Genomic DNA, 8,199 nt, shown 5'->3' with positions numbered 1-8,199 from the left:
AACTAAAAATATTTTTTATTAAAAAAATTGTTTTAATGTTTATTTATTTTTGAGAGAGAGAGAGAGAGAGACTGAGTGTGAGCAAGGGAGGGGCAGAGAGAGAGAGGGAGACACAGAATCTGAAGCAGGCTCCAGGCACTGAGCTGTCAGCCCAGAGCCTGACATGGGAGATCATGACCTGAGCTGAAGTCGGACGCCCAACTTACTGAGCCACCCACGTGCCCCAAAATATTTTCTATATATTGGAAAGGTAGCTATTCAACTCTAGTTCTTTATCTAAATTTACATTATTTCATTTGAAAGATGGGTATTTAAACTACATTCACTATTACAAATTGTGGTAAAGGTCCACAATTTATATACAATTAAAATATATAAATTTTATATAAAATTATATAAATGAAATAATTTATATATAAATTATATAACTACAGTAAAATACCATAATAACACTCATGATAATGAATATTATTGAGTTTACACTTAAAGTACATGATAATCAGTTCCCAAATCATGAGACCTGCAGGCAGGCTACGTGTGCTGTCATGCCTAAATCACTTAAAGTCTCCATAATACCATCCTGCATTTCAAGCAAATTGTTTCATTAGGTGATACATGTTACATTGTTTTACTGTTATATATGGTGTTGGTATCTGTGTGTGTGTGTGTGTGTGTGTGTGTGTGTGTGTGTGTGTGCTTAAGGATGATAGTTTCATTGTATATAAATGCTTTTATAAATTCATAAATTTCCAAGTGTCTCAAACATTTAAAATAGGTAAAGATAAGAAGACAACTGATAAAGAATCACTTTGGGCAACAGGTATTTAAAGAACAACTCAGGTTATATAAAGAAGCTTATGTTAAATGTAGTGATTTTCCCACATTTATTCTTTTCAGTTTCACATCAGTTTTATGTAGTCACTTTATCTACTTTTAATGTTTCAAGTATAGCGTATCATCTGTAAATTACTTCCCAGATAGTATCTTATCCCCTTTTATTTAACTACATATAAGCCTCAAATAACCTGAATTACTTCATGAAAGGCAACATGGAGTAGAAGGATATTATTACGTGGGAGTTTTTACTCCCCACTTTAATGCTTACTGCTTGTTTTAGTCATGAAATCCCCTGAGATTTGATACCCATGTATGTAAAAATATAATAATAAACCTACCCTAGTACATGGGTTAATATAAATGGAAAACATTAGTGAGCATGCAAATATGAGATACTAGTTTCTGTTTGAACTATTAAAAAAAAAATTCCTATCAAAATTTAAGCATCTACTTAAGTTCAAAACATGGTGTTCTCTGTTGTGCCTGTAAGTAAAGTTGGCACAGGCAGAATCTGCCTTACAAAGTTGTAAGCTCATGGCCAATGTCACTGAGGCTCATAAGCAGTAACAGTTCAATGTGTTCTATTTGGAGTTATAGTCTATCCAGAATATTTCTCTTACATGAATTAGCTCTTATGTGATTGCTGAATAGGATAATTTTGTCAGTCTGAGTGTTGGGTTGGTCCATATGCCATTTGAAGCTAGAACAGCTTGTGCAGAATTTCAAACTTTTTCAGGAAAAAGATTCTTAGTGTGGCTGCTCTACAGACAGGAGCACTTTACTGAACAGAGGCTCCATCTACACAGAAGCACACGTTGCTGTCACCTCTGGCAACTGACACTTGCTCCTGGGCTTGGAGATCTACATCCATCTGTATTCTCTCTGAGCTCAAAAGCTATCATCTTGACACTATTTCTTAACACATTTTAATGCTCCGGAAGCAGCATTCAGCACACTGAGGTGCCTATCTATTCTTCAGGCTATCTGTTGATGAATCAATAATCGTTTCAATAACAGTCTGAATATGACGTTGCATAGATTTTTAGTGGTCCGGTTCAACCTTAGTTTTCCCATTTGACTTGCTTATCACAGAGTGTGTGATTTTTTTTTTTCAGGGAAGCATATACTCTTTTATGGCAAAAACTCACATTTTCTCAATTTGGAGTACCTTCATTAGAAAATATTTATAAGTATACTACCTAGAATGTTATTAAATTTATTATTGAAACAAGTAAGACTGATCTGTTTAAATAACATAAATAACTGCTACTTACTGTCCTTAAGCATAGATTTATAAAAAGTGATGCCCTAGGTTTCGGGTTTGAGGACCCTTTGAAAGGAATTATTTAAGGCCTCTTAAAAATGGAAAACAGGGGCGCCTGGGTGGCGCAGTCGGTTAAGCGTCCGACTTCAGCCAGGTCACGATCTCGCGGTCCCGCGGTCCGTGGGTTTGAGCCCCGCGTGGGGCTCTGGGCTGATGGCTCAGAGCCTGGAGCCTGTTTCCGATTCTGTGTCTCCCTCTCTCTCTGCCCCTCCCCCGTTCATGCTCTGTCTCTCTCTGTCCCAAAAATAAATAAAAAATGTTGAAAAAAAAAATGGAAAACAGATGAGTAGCAGGATGTGGGTGAAGGTCAAGTCACTGTGCATCATTTCAAAGGTCAGAAACAAAAAGGAAACATGGAACAGGACCCTCTTGAATGGACGCACATGTGGGCTGATGTGAAACAAAAACTAACGCCCAGGAAAGTATAAGTCTCAGTTAAGGTTTCAAATAAACACACACACACCACCACCACCACCACCACCACCAACAACAACAACAACAACAAAACCTAGACATGTTTTAAGGCTGCAACATGAACTCTTGTAAATATAGAATATTAAATACTGACTAGCATTTGCCGTGTATTTCTTCTTTCCCCTCCAGGGAAACCCATTCCTATCGTCCACCATCTATTGGCAGGCGTCCATACTCTACCAAAGCCTGCTGCTTCCAGCGAGGCAAATAACCCCAACCAATTTCACTACATAACACTTGTTTCCAAAATTTAGAAGGTGAGGCCTTTTACCTCCTTCTCACAAGTACTTCCAAATCTTACTGATCACTACTGATTCTGTGATGTGGTTGAGACCTAGAACTGCCGAAGCCATTTTTTCCCTCTAGGATCTTTAGTCTAAACCATAATCAGGCACGTACTAACATATCTGTGGTGGGCACTGCAGTAAACCACACAGATACTCAGCTTCGGGGCTGAAACATTTGTTCACTGAGCTTCTAGGAATGTTAGGTGGGTGCCCAGAGCCCAACTCCTCCCCAGAATTTTCCCTTAGCCAAAGGAAACAGCTTTGCTTGAGGCTGTAATTCCCCTCCAAGTAGCCCCCATTCAATGCTTGATTGATGTAGGGGTAAAAAGGCCTACTTCATTGCTTTCATTCATGGCTCAAGTATTTTTTTTTAAGTTTATATATTTATTTCGAGAGAGAGAGAGAGCAAGCACACAAGAGAGTGAGGCAGGGGCAGAGAAAGAGGGACAGAGAGAATCCCAAGCAGGTTCCACAATGTCAGCATAGAGCCTGACGCAGGGCTCGAACTCACAAACCCATGAGATCATGACCTGAGCCAAAATCAAGAGCCAGAGGTTTAATGGACTGAGCAACCGAGGCGCCCTACAACTCAACTAAGTATTATGTGGACATTGCCCAGAATCAGAAAACTGCCCAGAATCAGAAAATTCCCTCTTTTTAAATCTTTCAGAAGAATTACTTCAAAAATAGAGTTGTTTGTGCTCCAGTCCCACAGTTTTTTAAGGGAATAAGAGGTTTTTTGGGTTCATTTTTCATCCAGACCCTCGCCCCACCATTCAATTCTTTTTCTCATGGAAGGCAGACATGGACACAGTAGAATCAAAATTGGCAAGCAAATGATGCCATTCTGTAATCATATTTTTCTTTCCCTTTAATCTAAGATCTAATGACTAGGTTAATCTTGTCCATCTGATTATCGCTTTCTGTGGTTAAGTTCTATTTTAGACCAAATTTCCTAAAAAATAGAACTTGAGGCTAAATTCACATGGTAATGCTTTATTGAAAGAAACAAGAATGAGGGGGAGAGGAAAGTAGGGGATAAAAAGAAAGAATGCATAAATATAATGCTGTACATAGTCAGACTGGCCACAATATCTCAGAAAAATATAACTGCTTTCTCAGTTTTTCAAGATAGCTTTAGGGGGACTATGTAAAACTGCTGTATCTTAGAATAATTCATAAGTAGAAAGGAAAAGTGAGAAACTTTATCTCTCAGTTCTTTTATAAAACTTCTCTTACATCAGTCCAAATTTTCCCAAGAGATAGAATCCCAGTGGAGACTGTATTTATCAGACTCTCTGGGACATAACCTGAGCTATTCAGAGGTTCTGTGTGTCCTATCACACTGCGATTTGGAAGCAGGAACTGCTGTGGTTTCTAAAATCTTGACATTGACACCAGGAAGTCTGAGTCCCAGATCATGATAAGAGATGAGGTAACAATGGTCGGTGAAACTTCATGACCCCATAATGGCCCAAGGCATTTCTGAGCCTCTCATCCAAGAAGCAGGGCAAGTAACCAAGAATAAAGTGGCATCTAGAGTCAAGGACATCTGGAAAGGCAAATAAATACAGACTGAGGCAAGTTCATTCTGACTGGCTTCTCACAAAAACAGGCTTTGCTGAGCCCCAAATACCATCAGTTCTTACAGGTTCCAGATATGTCCCCCCAGGAAACGGACACAGCTACATAGTTTATGCTCGTTAGGAATTCCTAGCCAGAATCCTGCGATGAAATCAGGAACCCTACTCTTAATTTGAATTTTAGCACTGCTCTAGTTTCCTAGGTTTCTTCCATGTTTTGCAGAATCTTGGAGAGTCAGCATTTAGAAAGGTTTCTCTGAGTCCTAGCTCCAGAGATGTCCACCTGTGCCCACTAAATTCTGGTATTGGTAAAGAAGCCCAGCGCAACTGCAGCCCAGGAGAAAAGCTGTGTGGGCTTACAAATAGAGAAATTTTACTTATGTGCTTAGAAGATAGGGTGCCACAGCAGCTTCACAGTCTCAGACAAATTAAGAGCAACATGGCACCTTAGGTTTGGGATTGTAAAAACACTTGCACCGAGCATGATTCTTCAATGTTCACGAGCTGATGTTTCCACAATTCTTGGAGTACTTTCCAGGATTCTGAAGTGAAGATCAGGTTAACTCTAGACAGGGATTTTGCTTTCCTCTTCCTTATTTCACTCAAATTCTCCAGAATACTCCCTCAGATTGTTTCTGTCACCACTCTAACTAATGTTAATGTTGGAAGAGTGCTTAGTATATCAAGACCAAGCATTTGGCAAGAATAATGCCATTCTCAACCCTGATCCAGAGGCATGCCCTCCAACAGAGAGCCCTTTGAACCCATCTCTGTAGTCAATCCTACCCTAGGATAGAACAATAGAGTTGTCTTTCTCCAAACCTAACAACAGACCTTTTGGATAAAGATGCAACCTAAGTTAGATTTCTCTAAATCTATCTTTCTCAACTGACCTCTTTGGAAGACTTCCTTTCAGAATTTAAGAATCTGGGGAAAGCATTCATTCCCTTCATTTAGTGTGGCTTCAGATAGGGGTTTCTTTTTCAGAAGTTTATATATTCATTTCAAGGATTAAAAAAGATGCAGTAGACATAAACTCATGTGTTCATTTCCTCAATTCTCAACTGCAGAAATCTCTTATGAGTGCTTAAATAAGTCATTTTATCTTGTAGCACCTGGATAGCTGAAGACTAATTCTCACTGACTTCAACAGAAGTCATTATGGTAAGTTTAATTTTGCATCCATTTTAAAAGCAGAGTACACAGCTGGGAACTCTCTTAAGGGCATCTGTAACACAAACTGCAGCCTTCTCCCTGTAGACTCATCATGTCAGGCCTAAGACTCATGGCCTATGGCTGCCACAAAAAGCTATGAATATATAATACAAACTAAAGCTCAAGAGCCCCCAATGAATTATGCTGTGAAACAATTTATTGTGCCTACCCAAAGATTCATCTAAAGAAGTAAAAAGACCGAGTCATTACTGGGTTTTCTTTCCTCTACTGACACTGATTCAATATTTCAAATGTATATAGTAATTGTTTCATTCTTGATAAATGATAAAAAGCTGTGAAATTGCCCCCCCCCACCCCCACCCCCCACACACACACCAACACCTGATTCCAGAATTTTGGAGAGCCTATAAAACCGTGTAGAACCCCTCCCAACCCATAACAAACCATTCTGAAAATTCAGATGTCAAAGACAAACTCTCAAAATTGTGTTCCCTCTCTCAAATTTCCAATACAAAGCCTAGCCACATATGGAATACAGATGGTCCCCGACCTAACGATTCAATGGTGACACATTCAGTAAAAACTGTACTTTGAATTTTTAATTTTGGTCTTTTCCCAGGCCAGGGATATGTGGTGAAATCCTCTCTCACGATGCTGGGTTGGAGCAGGAAGCCTCAGCCCCCAGTCAGCCAGGGATCAAGAGGGTCAACAACCTGACAGCCATCTGTGCCCATACGCCATTCTGTTTTTTGCTTTCAGTAAAGTATTCAACTAATTATATGAGGTATTCAACACTTTATGATAAAATAGGCATTGTGTTAAATGATTTTGCCCAACTGCAGGATGAAGTAAGTGTTCTGAGCATGATTAAGGTAGGCCAGGCCAAGCTATGATGTTCAGCAGGTTAGATTATTAAATGCATTTTCAAGTTATGTTATTTTATTTTTTTAAGTTTATTTTGAGAGAAAGAAAGAGAGAAAGAGAGGGCACACACACAAGTGGGGGAGAGGCAGAGAGAGAAAGGAAGAGAGAGAGCCCCAAGCAGGCCCCATGCTGTCAGCACAGAGCCTGTCCTGGCCTTGATCCCACAAACCATGAGGTCAAGACCTGAGCCAAAACCAAGTTGGTGCTCAATCAACTGAGCCACCCAGGCGCCCCTCAAGTTATGTTATTTTCAACTTAACATGGATTTATTGGGATATAACCCTACTATAACCATCATAAGCTTCCAACTGTTTTTAGGAAGTTGCCAGCTGCATCATTGTGTGTGTGTGTGTGTGTGTGTGTGTGTGTGTTTGGTTTCTGGGTTTTGATTTTTTGGTTTTTCTGGGTTTTTTTTTTTTTTTTTTTTTGGTTTGAATCTTGTATTACTCATTTTCTGCCATATCCCTAAATGTATGCCTCAGTGAGATATCATTAATCGACAGAAATAAACTTGCTGGGCCCAGGCATTCAGACTGCTATCACCATACCTCAAACCTATGGCTGGTATCTGATTTCATTACAGACACTAGCAAAAATGTCTAGAAGCAAACAAACAGCAGCCAGATAAAAAAGAGCATTAACTGAATTGCATTCAACCTGACTTAATTAATCCTTTAACCAGCAGACATAGGGGTAGTAAGCAGTTTTAATGTATCTATTATCATGAACTCAAACTGATGCAAGCAAACAAAAGGAAGTAACAAACACATAGACATAATTCAATTAACAGCCACTGAATCCTTTGTTCAGATGATGTGCTTGTCAGAGATTGTTAATTATCCATAGCTCCAGAATACCAAATCAGGAAACATCTTCTAATTAACTACTGAACATTATTTTGTTAGTTCTACATTGCCTTGTATTTATCAATGACTAAATTATATGTATATATTTTTGTGTTTTCCTCCATTAAGTTAAATCAATATATTACCATCTTGATTTTAAAGATGAATCAATGTAGGAAGCATCAGAGAAATCCAACTTGTGCCAAAGCACAATTACAAAACCTATGGTCCTCGAATACACCAATTGCATATCACAGTGAGAAATAATTTTTCTTTCATTTATCAGATGTTTCTCTTCTGCATTGACTAAGACACTTGCCCGTACCCTTCTATTAACCTAAAATATTTTGTTTTTAGGTTTCATACATCCTATGACATTGTCAGGGGCACAACAGGGTTGGCACCCTCATACCTCATACAGGAGCTTACATCGTCTTTCTTCCACCTTCAAACGACAGCACAAGTTCCTCGGATTTCCTGTAATAATGTTAGGTTAAGTCATGGAAGCCGTCAGTGGGACAGGTGAAAAAGTTAATACCTAGCTCCATGGAATTTGTCTAGAATTCTTAAAAAAAAAAAGTATTTTGTAAAAGAAGAATACATTAGTAGTACTTTCTATTGTTATTGTAGAAGGTAATATAATTATCAAATGTAATGTCCATTTAAATATGCAGGCACTCAGTTAATGCTTGCTATTGTTGAAGATGTTTTTGTTATTAAAAGCTATCATGAGGCCAACTCATTCCTCT

Source organism: Puma concolor, chromosome D3, assembly GCF_028749965.1.
Source record: "Puma concolor isolate L17-30 chromosome D3, mPumCon1.1.hap2, whole genome shotgun sequence".
Classification (NCBI taxonomy): domain Eukaryota; kingdom Metazoa; phylum Chordata; class Mammalia; order Carnivora; family Felidae; genus Puma; species Puma concolor.
The sequence above is the reverse complement of the archived record's forward strand: the minus strand, read 5'-3'. Positions refer to the sequence as shown.